The 15,814-nt window shown below is 35.5% G+C and overlaps 1 protein-coding gene across 3 annotated transcripts in view; it reads left to right on the top strand.

The window, feature by feature from the left end:
- Positions 1–15,814, top strand: part of RB1 (RB transcriptional corepressor 1) — a 155,243-nt gene that overhangs the window by 19,534 nt on the left and 119,895 nt on the right. The window lies entirely within an intron of this gene.

The raw sequence follows: 15,814 nt of genomic DNA, 5'->3' as shown, positions 1-15,814 counted from the left end.
TGGATACATCCTTTAAGAATAATATAGTGCCCTTCTGTGTCTCTAACTATAGTTTTTAGTTTAAAATCCAATCTGTTTGAAACGAGAATTGCTACTCCAGCTTTCTTTTGAGGTCCATTTGCGTGGAAGATGGTACTCCATCCCCTTACTCTAAGTCTGAATGCATCTTTGGGTTCAAAATGAGTCTCTTGTAGACAGCAAATGGATGGGTCATGTCTTTTTATCCAATCTGCAACCCTGTGGCGTTTTATGGGAGAGTTTAAGCCATTTANCCATTTACATTGAGACTGATTATTGAGAGATATGATTTTAATGATGGCATGTTGCCAGTAAAGTCTTTGTTTCTATAGATTGTGACTTTCTGTTCTGTATCACTCTTGGGGCCTTTTTACCTTTATAGAGCCCCCCTTAATATCTCATGTAGAGCTGGTTTCGTGGTTACGAAATTGGTCAGTGACTGGCGATTCTGGAAGGTCTTTATTTCTCCATCCATTCTGAATGACAGCCTTGCTGGATAAAGGATCCTTGGCTGCATGTTTTTCTCTGAAAGAGCTTTAAAAATGCCCCCCCAAGCCTTTCTCTCATTCCAGGTCTCTGTAGACAGGTCTGACGTAATCCTGATACCTTTGCCTTGGTACGTGAGAAATTTCTTTGCCCTGGCCGCTTTCAATACTGTATCCTTGGATCTAATATTTGCGAATTGCACTATGACATACCTCAATACTAAGCACTGGAGATGTTCATTTGTACAGATCCAGATGTATCTTCCTGCGTCTCAGGCTGATTCTGTGGATGTTCAGGCTGGTCTGGTATCTATCCAGCTCAACTCAGGGGACCGGCTGAAAAAGGTGTCCCCTACTCCTCNAGAGGACCGGCTGAAAAAGGGGTCCCCTACTCCTCCGCCATCTTAACTCCTCCCTCCTTAACATTTTCTATAGTGCAGGTCTGATAATGATTTCTGTCAGCATTCATACACCTGAAAAATTCTTTATTTTGCCTTAGTTTTTTTTTTTTTTAAGATTTTATTTATTTGAGAGAGAGACAGTGGACAATTGGGGGGAGAAGCAGAGGGAGAAGCAGACTCCCCACTGAGCAGAGAGCCCTACTTGGGGCTGAATCCCGGGACTCCCAGATCATGACCTGAGCTGAAGGCAGCTGCCCAACCTACTGAGCCACCTAGGTGCCCCTTGCCTTAATTTTGAAAAGATATTTTCATGGTTAAAAAATTGTAGTGTGGGGGGAACCTAGGTGGCTGAGTCGGTTAAGCATCTACCTTTGGCTCAGGTCATGATCCTGGAGTTCTGAGATTGAGCCCTGAGTCAGGCTCCCTGCTTAGCAGGGAGTCTGCTTCTCCCTCTCTCTCTGCTCTTCCCCCTGCTCATGTTCTCTCGCTCGCTCGCTCGCTCATGCTCTGTCAAATAAATAAATAAAAAATAAAAAAGAATTGTAGCTTGACTATTTTCCCCCAAGACCCATTATATTCTAGCTTGTGTTGTTTCCTAACATAAGTCTGCTACTATCCAGATCTTTGTTTCTCTGTATGTAAAGTGATGTATTTTACGATCTTCTCTTTCTCCCTAGTGAATATTTAATGCTAGATAAGTTGTTTATTTATTTTTAGAGAGAGAAAGAGCATTCCCTTTTCTTCCTCTTGCATTAAGTGTTTTATCAGATGATTTTGGATTTTGTCAAATAATTTTCTGTGCCTATTAATATAATGATATGTTCTTTTTTTCCCCCTCTCTTATTGGTATTACTTTAATTGATTTTCAGATCTTAAACCGGCATTGCATTTCTAGGATAAGTCCTGCTTGATCATGGTGTATAATCTTTTTTATATGTTTGTGAATTTGGTTTTCTAGTGTTTTGTTGAGGATTTTTGGCATATTCTCATAGGAGATTTTATCTTTGTTTTTTTCCTTGTCATGTGTTTGTCTGATTTCAGTATCAGGGTAGTACTGGCTTCTCACAGAATGATTTGGGAAATCTTCCCTCCTAAGATGTTTTTAAGGAGGAATTTGATGAATTGTTTTTAATTCCTCTTTAAATGTTTGGTAGAATTCACCAGTGAAGCCATCTGGGCCTGGACTTTTCTCTGTGGGAAGTTCTAAAATTACTATTCAATCTCTTGCTATAGGTCTATTCAGATTATTTCTTTTTGAGTCAGTTTTGGTAGTTTGTTTCTCTTAAGGAATTTGTCCAGTTCATCTGTTATAAGCATTCATGTTATAATTCTTTTTATTTCTGTAAAGTTTGTCTTTATATCCTTTTTTCATTCTTAATTTTAGCTAATTTAAGCCTTCTTTCTTTTGTCTTGGTCATTTGAACTAAAAGTTTCTCTATTTTGGTGATCTGTTAAAAAAAAACAGTTTTTGGTTTCATTGATTTTCTCCACTTTTCTATTCTTTCCTAAACTGTTTCTTTCCTGTTTTTTCCACCATTTAATGCTTTATACTTAATTTGTATATCAGATAACATTATTAAAGTTAATAATGAAATTTCATCATGGAATACTCAGATACGTCTAGTATATAATTATATATAGTGTGATTATTATAATAATATATAATTGGGCTGCCTGCTTTTAAATTGCTTTTCCTTCATAAAACTTTTCACTGTTGGCCAATATTGTTTACTGCAGTGTATTTTCTTCTTCCTGAGGACCCATGCAAGGAATTTAACCTTCATCTCTGAATGAAGAACAGCTAGGCTTCTTCTGAGAACTAATTTATTTAATTTTGTGGTCACTATGAATCTTCTAATTGATTATTTACTATTTTGGATACTAACATCCAAGGCATTATAGCATGCAGTTTTTCAGATACTAACATTTTTCCTGTTTTTTAATTATCATTTATATATATATGATATACATATCATATATATGTATATATCAGAGGAAAAATATATATTCAAAACTCAAATATAATTCTTTTTTAAGAAATCACATTTTATAGTAATAAAAAATGAATATCCATTGCCTTCTATTTCTACCTCTGTAGAAATAACCATTGATAAGTTTTCATTCACTGTCTATCTCCAATCCTTCCTCCTCCCACCTCATCACATAGATATAAGGATTTTTGTTTTACCTAATTGAGGTTTTATGAATTGCTTTAAAAGTATAAATAAATAATTACTATTTATTATTATTGGAATAGGCAATGGAGTCACATGGTTCAAGATTCAAGAGAAATAAAAATTAAACAGTGAGGGGCACCTGGGTGGCACAGCGGTTAAGCGTCTGCCTTCGGCTCGGGGCGTGATCCCGGCGTTATGGGATCGAGCCCCACATCAGGCTCCTCTGCTATGAGCCTGCTTCTTCCTATCCCACTCCCCCTGCTTGTGTTCCCTCTCTCACTGGCTGTCTCTATCTCTGTCAAATAATTAAATAAAATCTTTAAAAAAAATTAAACTGAAGTTTCTCTCATTCCTATCCCACAGACACATACTTTTTCCCTCAACTAATAAAAGTTTCTAGTTTTGCATTGTTCTACACCTTGCTTTTTTCATGTAGCAATGTATCTTGAAGAGCACCTCACCCTCTGTGTTTAGCTTGATACTTTTAGTGGATGTATTTTCCATTGTATAGACATATAATTTACTTATGTACTCCCCTGTTGATAAAGATTTAGTTTATTTTTTAATATTTGATACTACAAACCACTGCAGTGAATATCCTTATAGCCACATTTAATGCACAAGTAAGAAGACTTTTGTAGTGTAGATTGCTAGAAGTGGAACCACTGGGTCAAAATTTAATAGATTATGTTTTTGTTCATAGAATAAAAGTCTTTGCTCAAATTTCACTCTTCCAATGAGATCTACCACCCTGTTTAATACTGTAATCTGCCCTCACTTCTCCCTCAAATTCTCTGTCCACTTTACTCTGCTATTTTTATAAAGTGTATAGTTTACTTATTCATACTGATTTTTGTTTATTGTTTTTCCCCTCCCCCTAAAGTGTCAGCTTCAGGAAACAGGAATGCTTATTTTGTTTACTGATGTATTCCTAGCAGTTAAAATAGTGCTTGTTGGCTGTAGGCATTTAATAAATATTTATTGATAATTAAACGAATAAGAGAATAATGTTCAGAATTATGCTTCCCAAAATGCGCAAGTTCTTTATCCATATATTTTACATTTTTTCCCTTAATTTTATTATATATAGTTTTGTTAAGATTTTTTAAAAAAATCCTTTCTAGTGTATTTTGGGATAGAAATTATTGAAAACCATCTATAATGTATTTCTTTTTAAACATTTACCCTCCCACAAGGTGCCGGAATGGCACAGTTAAGCCATTAGCTCTTGGTTTTGGCTGGGGTCGTGATCTTATGGTTGTGAGATCGAGCCCCCATGGGACTTTGCGCTCAGCTCGGAGTCTGCTTCAGGTTCTCTCCCCCTCTGCCCCTTCCACTTATGCTCTCTCTCTCTCAAATGAATAAATCTTTAAAAAAAAAATTACCCCCCCAATTCCCCACAAACATAGAGCCAGATCTGAATTTCATACCACCTATTAGGAATAGATACCAGAAGTATACATCAGCTACTCTTCCATAGGATTGAAATGAGAGTTGAGATTGTTATGGGCTTCCAGGTGTGAATTAACAGGTGTTGCTTGAAGTAAATGGTTAAATAATCTGTCAATGAATTAATATTTTTCCTTATTTATATTCATCATAATTTTAAAGGCTTGATATTCATAATTATTGATGTTCAGATTGGTAGTTATTTCTGTCTGTTTTATGTGCAACTATGAACAGATAATCAAGTTTATATGAGACCTAGGTATTTAGGAGAGTTTTGAAGTGAATTATTTTATCAAACATTCTTAATCCTATTCCTGTTTTAATTTATCTTTTATATGTGCCTTGATTTTCTCATCGTACAAACTTTTTTAAGGTAAGTTGAATCAGAATCATATTGCACTCAAAACTACCAAACATTATTAGCTTCCCTCATTTGCCTCTGTTTCAGAAAGTCTGCCAGACTTTTTTTTTATTAAGTTTGTTTATTTTTCCTAGTTTTATTCAAGATAGAAAAGCCCGCATCCAGTGCTTTTTATCAACATAAAGTTAAATTGTGTTACTCTGCTGCACTGAATTCTAACAAAAGTGACAAATGCCCATTCTAACAAGTGCCTTCCTCACAAGGGCATTGTGTAACTGGATGGCTGTTTTATTAACTGAGGCTTTATTGGAAGTAAAAATATGGGCTTTCTTGAGTTTTTTTAAATATTTGGAAAATTTGCCAGATTATCATTTTATGACTTGGAATCCTAGAAACTCCCAGACCACAGGACTTTGATGATCAGTGATCTCTTTTGGTTCCCTTCCAGTTTGGGATTCTGTTATTCTAATACCAACTCATTTATACATTACTGATGTTTTCCTTTTTTCAAGTAGTATATGCAATATTGGAAGAAGGAGTTGGCATGCAAACTTTGGAAGATACCTTTTATCCATATAATTCAATCTGAGTTATAGGAATGACCTCTCTCCTCAGTGTTTTTCAACCTTATTTCTAAGAGTGATAGATACCAGTTTCATAGATATTTTACAGAAAAGCCAATTAATTAGTGGCTGTTCGAGTTTGGTGGCAGTTTTCTCTTCTATATGGTTATATCTTCTTGGGTGAATCATCTTTGGGCCTTTGGCTCAATAAACTAAGCAGACAACTTGACCAGAAACTAAGTTCCAGCTCAGTTATCTGTCACCTGTTTAGAAAATGAGTTCTGTAGTATCATTTCTTTGTGTGAGTTACTCTTGCTCATACTCATTAGTTGTTACAAATGTGTGAATGGGAGTTGAAGAAACTATAGTAGAACCAGTTGTCTACCTCATACTTTGTATTGGTGATTGAATTGCTGCTTGTTTTTCTGAGCATACTAAAGGGGAAAAAAAGCTATTCTATTCTATATTGGGGTATAGCTATTAGTTCTGCTTTAAAAAAATACACATTTAACACCAAGTTAGTGCTGGATACTTTACTAAGCTCTTGGGGTTACAGCAATGAATTACGTATAACTGTTTAACCTTCAGATGTTTATAGACTAGTTGAGATATGGACAAATAAATAAGTAAATCACAATTCAGTTAAGTGTTTCAGTATTCCTTTTTTTTTTTTTTTAAAGATTTTATTTATTTATTTGACAGAGATAGACACAGCCAGCGAGAGAGGGAACACAAGCAGGGGGAGTGGGAGAGGAAGAAGCAGGCTCATAGCGGAAGAGCCTGATGTGGGGCTCGATCCCATAACGCCGGGATCACACCCTGAGCCGAAGGCAGACGCTTAACCGCTGTGCCACTCAGGCGCCCCAGTGTTTCAGTATTCTTATCCACTGAGTTCTGTAGAAGTTCTTAAGGGAGGGAGCCCCATCTCTTGGGCAGTGAGCCAGGTAAATCTGCACTTGCTAGGTACTTATTTTTCTGGTAGTGGAGTCAACTCTGTCTTCACAAGGACACTGCGTAACTGGATGGCAGATTCACCTGTTTTTTACCCCGTGTGTTGTATCAAAAATATGATTGAGTACAAGTAAGATTAGATCTTGGATTCCTTTTCTTGGCTATGCCACTCTTGACTTTTACTTTTTCTGAGTACATCAAAGAATGTATTTAACACTAACTGCTGTCAGCCAGTATTACACAAGTGAGGGAGGTGGGATTTTTCTGGGCTGTTTAGTCTGTTATCCCTTTGGTTCCTACATATAACCTTGGTGAGGAGGAAATCCATAAGTAGAAGAAAAGGACAGTTCTTATCCCCTCCATTTCTCTAATATATTCCTGTAATACATATAATTTGTAACCTTATTGTTAATCACTCATTACAATCCTGTGAGTCAGGAGTAAGGATGTGTCGTACTGACTGTGAGTTAGAAAGCATGTTTCTTTTTTAAAAAATATTTTCTTTCTTTATTTGAGAGAGAGAGAGAAGGTGGCGCAAGCCACACAAGCAGGGGAAGGGGCAGAAGGAGAGGGAGAAGCCGACTCCCTGCTGAGTGTGAAGCCTGAAACCCCTGATCTCAGGACCCTGAGATCATGACCTGAGCCAAAGTTAGATCCTTAACTGACTGAGCCACCCAGGGGCCCAAAAGCCGTATTTCTTATGGCTTATTTTCATCTTGGTCATGGCTAGTATTTTTAACTTTTCAAATTCAATTTAAATTCATGTTAAGTTATGATAGGTAAGATAATTTTCTGATGTCTCCAAAATGATTGTGTTACCACATGGTGGAGCTCTTTTGTAAGTTAGTGCATTTTAAAGCAGCAAGTATCTGTCATCAATTGGGGGTTATCATTAGGGTGGTTCAAGTGAACTAAACTAAATGCTACCTTCATAGGTAGCCTCTTCAAGTGTTGATTGTAGATTTTGATTTAAACTATAATATATGTAATTAATGTTTTAATATCTTAAAGATTTTTCTCATTAGTATTCCTAATTTTTCTCTATTGCTCTGTATAAATTTAGCACTTATTTATTTTTATTTAATTTATTTATTTTTCAGATTTTATTTATTTGACAGAGAGCGCACGTGAGAAGGGGGAGCAGCGGGCAGAGGGTGAGGGAGAAGCAGGCACCCTGCTGAATAGGGAGCCTGATGTGGGGCTGTATCCCAGGACCCTGAGATCATGACCTGAACTGAAGGCAGATGCTTAACCGACTAAGTCACCCAGGTGCCCCTAGCACTTTTTTATTTATTGACTGTCTTTTCCTCCTATATTTTGTAGGCAATTTAGAAAATGTATCTAGGATTAATGAAGAAAATGAAAACCATTTGTAATCCTACCATGTAGAGATAATAATTAATATATTTTTTAAAGATTTTATTTTCGACAGAGATAGAGACAGCCAGCGAAAGAGGGAACACAAGCAGGGGGAGTGGGAGAGGAAGAAGCAGGCTCATAGCAGAGGAGCCTGATGTGGGGCTCGATCCCACAATGCCGGGATCATGCCCTGAGCCAAAGGCAGACGCTTAACCACTGTGCCACCCAGGCGCCCCCTGATAATAATTAATATTTTGATATATTTTTGCTTTCCCTTCTTAAAAATTTTCACAAAATTGTGATCAAAACATACTCAGAATTTTGTATTTTGGTGGGGTTTTTTCTCTTAACATATCTTTGATATTTTCTCATGTCCTTATAATCTTTGAAATATTTTAAGGGTTTTATATCATTGTGAGATAGAGCTCCATCACAATTTATTTAAATATTCTATTTTAAGATATTTAGGTTTTCCCCACTATTTTTGCGCTTATCAATAATTCTTTAATCTCTATTACACTAAATCTTTTTTTCTCATTTTTATTTAAATTTTAGTTATTTAACATATAGTGCAGTATTGCTTTCAGGAGAATTCAGGGATTCATCACTTACATGCAACACCCTGTGCTCATCACAGATGCCCTCTTTAATACCCGTCACCCAACTAGCCCTTCCCCCACTCACCTCCCTCCATCAATCCTGTTGGTTCTCTATAGTTGTTAAGAGTCTCTTATGGTTTGTTTCCCTCTCTCCTTTTTTCTCCATTCCAATATGTTCATTTGTTTTCTTTCTCAAGTTCCACATATGAATGAGATCATGTGGTGTTTGTCTTTCTCTGACTGACTTCTTTTGCTTAGCGTAATGCACTCTAGCTCCATCCACGTTGTCACAAAGGGCAAGATTTCATTCTTTTTGATGTCTGAATACTATTCCAGTGTGTTTGTGTGTGTGTGTGTGTGTGTGTGTGTGTGTGTGTGTGTTTATACGCACCCACCGCATCTTCTTTATCCATTCATCAGTTGATGGACATTTGGGCTTTCTCCATAGTTTGGTTATTGTTAATAATGCTGCTATAAACATCAGGGTGCACATACCCCTTCAAATCTGTATTTCTGTCTCCTTTGGGTATATAACTAGTAGTGCAATTACTGGCTCATAGGGTAGTTCTATTTTAATTTTGAGGGGAACCTCCATGCTGTTTTCCAGAGTGGCTGTACCAGTTTATATTCCTACAAACAGTGCAAGAGGGTTCCCCTTTCTCTGCATCCTTGCCAACACCTGTTGTTTCTTGTGTTGTTTATTTTAGCCATTCTGACAGGTGTGTATCTCATCATAGTTTTGGTTTATATTTTCCGGATGATGAGTGATGTTGAGCATCTTTTCATGTGTCCATTAGCCATCTGGATGTCCTCTTTGGAAAAGTGTCATTCATGTCTTCAGCCCATTTTTTAAACTGGATTATTTGGTTTTTGGATGTTGAGTTTGGTAAGTTCTTTATAGATTTTAGATACTAACCCTTCATCAGATATGTCATTTGCAAATATCTTCTTTCATTCCATAGGCTGCCTTTTAGTTCTGTTGATTGTTTTTCTGTGCTGTGCAGGAGCTTTCTATCTTGATGTAGTCCCAGTAGTTCAGTTTTGCTCTTATTTCCCTTGCCTCTGGCGATGTATTTCACTAAATCTTGATTTAACTTTCCAGGTATTTTTGTTAGATAAATTCTTATATATAAAACTGAACTCTTAAGGATCTTAATGCATATTATCAAAATGTCTTTCAGTTGATACTATTTTGAGGTTCAGTCTTTTCAAAATATGTTTGTTGGAGAGTACCATTTTTTCTTCTGCAGAATGCTTTTTCTTGTCCTTGACCATTTATTTTCTTCATGTTTTACTATTTCTTTTTGGTAATTCTTTTGGCTGGGTAAGAATAATTTTTCTCTGTTTTAACCATTTTTAAGGTCCTGTTTTAAGCCCTTTTTATAATTCTCAACTAAATTTTTAAGAAAACACATCAGTTACAGATTTTAGGTTGTAAATTGCCTTTGGAAAATAAGCTGTGGATCTTGAGAGAGCAATCAGGGCTGGAAAGCGGAAGATACATTGATCATTTGTATGGAGGTGGTAGTGGTTGCTGTGGAAGTAAATGAGATTGCTGAGAAAAACAGAATGTGGTGGAAAAAAGTCTTTGGAGTTAGGAAACATTGAAAAAGCTGTGAGAGAGAAAGAAATGAGAATGAGGATGTTACAGCGTTTTCAAAGCTAAGGGAAAAAGTTTTATTGCAACAGTGTCAGATGCTACATAGAGGTCTTTGTGGATGAAACCCAAGAAAGGTCATTTAGTTTGGAAAGACAGAGATCTTTGAAGACCTAGAGAATAGCCTCAGTAGAATAGTGCCTATATAGTGAGAGTATATGTTCAGTGGATGTACTATGTATGTCCTGTGAGAGTGTATAGTGAGTGTGTGTGTGAATAGTGAGAAAGTGAAAGGTTTGTATGTGGAGGGAGGACAGTAGCTTGATAAGGTCCAGAGATAGAGATATGGGTTATTTTTTGTTTTTAAGGTGATACAGTCTTATTTGTAACCAAAGAGAAAGAAGCTTTTAGAAGGAAAACTGTTAGAGAAATTACAAAAGATAGAGGGAGTAATGAATAAGCTGCCAGGTCTTGAAGGAGATGAGAGGCAGTGATATCGAAAATAGGAGGTAGAAAGGCATTAGAGTTGTTAATTTGAGAGTGGAGGAGAATGTCTATTTGTAAAAATCAGAAGAGAAGAGGAATTTAGAGATGAAGATTCAGAGACATTTTGAAGAAGATTGGAAGATATGGTAATTAGAAAGTATTTGATGTGGAAAAGAATGTTGAGGCTTTAGGTATTGTGATTCTTTAACCTTCTCAATAAAATAGAATTAAGAATACAGAATAGTAAAATTGTTAAGTGTACAGAACTCTTGGTGGGGTGATGAGATTAAGGATTTCAATAGTGAAAATGTTAGGAACATCAATGTAGAAATATAATAAGGAGATAGTCTCAAAGAAATGGAGCAATACTAAGTTGAGTGTTAGGAAACTTGGTTTTAGGTCTGTGGCATTGACTGGCTGTATTGCACAAGTCTCAGTTCTGGTCTTTAATCTGCACAGTGAGAGGTGAATCAGGTGACCTTTTCAGATTGAAAAATCCTGACCCAAAATAAAAAAGAACAAAACATATAAAACTACATTAATCAAGACATTGTAGTATTGGTGAAAAGAAAGACAAGCAGGTCAGTGGAACAGATCAGAGGATCCAGAAATAGAGTGCACACATATATGCTCAGTCTTTGTACATAGAGGTTTGAAGGTAATTCAGTGCAGGAAGGAATTCCTCTCAACAAGTGATGTTGGAGCAACTGGATATTTATATACAAAAAATGAACTTTGATCCCTACCTTGCACCACTTATAAAAATTAACTCGAATTAGAGACCTAAACTTGTAGGAGATGACATAGGAAATCTTTGTGACCTTTGGTTAAGCAGAGATTTCGAAGATAATACCACTGAAAGCATGATCCATAAAAGAAAAAAATAAACAGCTTCATTAAAATGAAAACCTTATGCTTTTTGAAATATATTGTTTGAGAAAATGAAAATACAAGTCACAGGCCAGGTGAAAATTTTTGCAAAACACCTATCAAAGAACTTGAATTCAGAATGTATAAATAATCCTTACAGCTTAATAAGATAAACAACTGAATAGAAAAAGTGACAAAAGATTGGAAAAGGCCCTTTACCAAGGAAGAGATACAGATGTTAAATAAGATTTGAAAAAATAGTCAATGCCATTAGTCCTTGGGAAAATGTACCACTACACACTTATTAGGATGGCTAGAAGACAAATAAACATTGGAAAACAGTTTGTTAGCTTCTTATAAACTTAAACTAACATTTAACATAGAACTTAGCTATTCCTCAACTAGGTATTTGCCCGGGAAATGAAAACATACATCCATTTAAAGACCTGTAATTGAATTTTTAGGTTAGGGTTAGTAGCATTATTTATAATAGTGTATTCAACTGTTAGAATGGATAAACAAATTGTGGTATATTCATACAAGGGAGTACATTCAGAAATTAAGTGGAATAAATATTAATAGATGTAACAGTATAGATGAATCCTCAGAAACATTATGCTAAGTGAAAGAAGCCTGACAAAAAAGACTACAGACCATATGATTCCATTTGTAGGACATTCTGGAAAAGGAATTAGAATCAGATCAGTGATTGCCAGGGGTTAGGGGTCAGTAAACCCGATTTCCTAAACATACACAAATCCATTCTTCCCAAGGATGGATATTTATGGTATGGAGAAGATCAGATAGTGGTGGTGTTGAGACAGCTGTGGTGTAGTGGAATGAGTGCTAGATTCACTGATAATAGTAATGCTGCTGCTGCTATTTAATTCTGATTCAGTAGGTACAATGCCAGGCACCAAGCTGATTACTTACGAGCATCCTCACTGCTAATTTTTGTAGTGATTCTATGATTAGATACTATTGTCATTCCTATTTTAGTAGAAACTGAAGCTTACTTAGATTTAAACAAGTTGCCCACTGTTACACAACTCGAGTATGTATTCAAACTCTTGAATGTTTGACATGAAAATCCATGTTCTTAAATAAGAGAGTGTAAGTTCCAGGAAGATAGGAATTTTTGTTTTTGTTTTTGTTTTCACCATCGTATTCCCCCTGAGTCATAACCATGGCAGTTGTATAATGAATATTTCCTGAAAAATTATTAGAGATCTCAAATTTTGGAAGATATTAAAAAAAATAAGAAGGTACAAAGAAGCCTATATGAAGATAAAGATGATTTTTAAATTTGTGTATTTTAGTGATGAGATTGATGTTTTTCATTTAAGCATTTATCGTATCAAATGACTTTGTGTTAAATTGTGTTGTCTATGTCCTAATAACATCTGTCGTTTTAAAAAGTGAACAAAAAAAGAGTAGGATTTTGTTGTTGATTTTAATTTTTCTGGCTTTGTTAATTTTTTCCATCTAGCAAATCTTGGTGGCAACCAGGTATAAGATCAGACCAAGTCAATGTTATTGGTTATAACTAAAATACAAGCCCTTCCTGTGTGCGTGTGTGTGTGTGTGTGTTTAGAAAGTCTACTTCTAGGACTCTCCTAGTTGGAAACTGATCATTTCCTTTGCATAGATACACAAAAATGTTTGCTTGTAAATGAACAATCCAGTTGACCTTGTCTGCAATCTGATTCCCTCTGACGTATTTAATATTTAATAGTCTGAATTTTGGAAGGAATGTTTATTTTTCTTTCATGGATAAATGTGTATCAAGAAGAAAAAACACTTTATCCAAAAAAGAGTTAATTGGAATGCAGCTAGAACAACAGCAACAACAGCAAGCTTTATAAATCATCTGAAATAACAGTCATACATTTTGCTCATAGGAAAGTTCCTTAGGTCAGAACCTATTTATATAACATTTCATTTAGGCATTTTATCATTTCAAATAAGCTTGTGTTGAATTGTGTTGGCTATGTCCTAATAAAATCTGTTGTTTTTAAAAAATGAATAAGCAATGTTCTCCATTTTAACAACTTTAGTTACTTCATTTCTCAACCTTTAAAACAGTTAAAACAAACAAATACTGCAGTTCCTGAAAGTAGACACATTGAGAGCAGTTAGGTTTAACAGGTGATAACCTGAGAGCAAGGAAGCAAACCCAAAACATAAGAAATAAGCACAAAAATTAAAAAAGTAATGTAGTGTGGAGGTTTATTTATTATAGGGACAAACAACCTTTTACCTCTTAGTAGTTTCTGAGAAATTGACCATATTAATATAAACACATATACAAAAGTCCATGTTCATTTTATTAAAATATAATATACTTACTAATCAATATAACAGTCAAGCTATGTATACTTTGTTCATTTTCAGAAATGATGAATATATAATATGGTTTCAAAAATCAAAGTTATTGATGAAGCATAATTTACAGACACTAAAGTCAACCAGTTTTGAGTGAATATTTCAATAAGTTTTAACATATGCATTCAACCATGTAATTACTCACCAAGATACAGAAATTTTTGGTTACTCTGGAAAGTGTTCTCCTTCTCCTTTGTAGTCACTCCCCAAACACCTCCAGTCCTGTCCCTACGCAGCCACTTATATACTTTTTGCCATTAAAGATTAATTTTGCCCTTTCTAGAATTTTGTAGGAAAGGAATCACACAGTACACAGGATGCACCCTGTTTTCTCTGGCTTCTTTTTCTTCATGTAATAATTTTGAGATTTATTTATGTTGTGTTTATTAGTACTTTTCCTTTTTATTGTTGAATAGCATTCCATTGTATGGATATACCACAGTTTATCTGTTCACCTGATATTGGGTTGTTTCTAGTTTTTGGTTTTTATGATTGAAGCTGCTATTAACATTCATGTACAAAATCTTCCGTTTCTCTTGGGTATAAATATCTTCCGTTTCTCTTGGGTGGTGATTGCTAAGTGTCACAGAAAGTATATACTTAACTTTATAAGAACTTGCCAAACTTGGTTTTCAAAACGGTTGTACCATTTTATGTGTTCACCAGCAATGTTTGAGTATTCCTTGCCCTACGTCCTCATCAAACTTTGATATTGTCAGCCTTTTTAATTCAATCATTTTAGTAGGTGTATAGTTGTAAGTTTTAAAAGATTGTATAGAAATGCAAGAGATTTCTGCATATTGTGGAATTTAAGAAACAAAACAAACAGGCAAAGGAAAAAAAGAGAGACAACTAAGAAACACACCCTTAACTATAGAGAACAAACTGATGGCTACCAGAGCGGGGTGGGTGGTGGGTTGGGTGAAATAGGTGATGGGGATTAAGGAGTGCACTTGTGATGAGCACCAAGTGATGTATGGAAGTGCTGAATCACTATATTGTGCACCTGAAAGTAATATAACATTGTATGTTAGCTATATTGGAATTAAAATAAAAACTTAATGAAAAATATTTATTTTCCAAGTAGCTAAAATTAAGGAACAGTTTAGAGTTGGATAATGATGAACTTTTTATTATCAATAAAATTTGATAGTCCAGGGATGCCCAGGTGGGTCGGTTGCTTAAACATCTGCCTTCAGCTCAGGTCATGATTACGGGGTCCTGGGATCAAGTCCTGCATTGAGCTCCTTGCTCAGGGGGGAGCCTGCTTCTCCCTCAGCCTGCTGCTCCCCCTGCTTGTGCTCTCTCTCTCTGACAAATAAACAAAAATTTAAAAAAAAATTTGATAATCCAGACTAATTTCTTTTAAGATTTATTTATTTGAGAGAGAGAGAGAGAGACTGTGAGCTGGGTAGGGGGGCAGAGGGAAAGGGAGAGAGAGAATCCTGCTCAGTGCAGACCCTAACATCATGACCTGAGCCAAAACCAAGAGTAGGCTGCTTAACTGACTGAGCCACCCAGGCACCCCAGAATAATTCTTTTCTTAAACCTTATATATAATTGAGATTTCAAAACAATGTAAATTTATATCACATACTTTTCAGCTTTATTGTAACCTCCAATTAAGAGTAAGCAAATAGTTCTAGTTTTGTAATAGAATATCAGGTAATTTGGTATTTCTTTTGTTTTCGATTTAATGTGATCAAATTTTACCTAAAAAACTTGCATATTTAGAAAGTAATACATATTTTTAGGGGAAAAGGTATTCTAATGATAATGGAAAAATATTCTAGTGATAGTCATAGTCACCACTCATCAAGTACTAATTATAAGTCAGGCATTATGCTAAGGGCCTTATGTGTATAATTTCATTTAATTCTTGCCAAGTGAGATATATGTTATTATTTCCACTTCACAAAGAGGGCAGTTATGGCACTGAGAGAGATGAATTTCTCAAGGTTAAAAAACACTTGAGTATGTAGATTTATTAAAAAGTGAGTGAATCAGGGGCATCTGGGTGGCTCAGTGAGTTAAGCGGTCAATTCTTGATTTCGGCTCAGGTCATGATCTCAGGGTCCTGAGATTAAGCCCATGTCAGGCTCTGTGATCAGCA

Source organism: Ailuropoda melanoleuca, chromosome 7, assembly GCF_002007445.2.
Source record: "Ailuropoda melanoleuca isolate Jingjing chromosome 7, ASM200744v2, whole genome shotgun sequence".
Lineage (NCBI taxonomy): Eukaryota > Metazoa > Chordata > Mammalia > Carnivora > Ursidae > Ailuropoda > Ailuropoda melanoleuca.
This window is presented reverse-complemented; position numbering and strand designations above follow the sequence as displayed.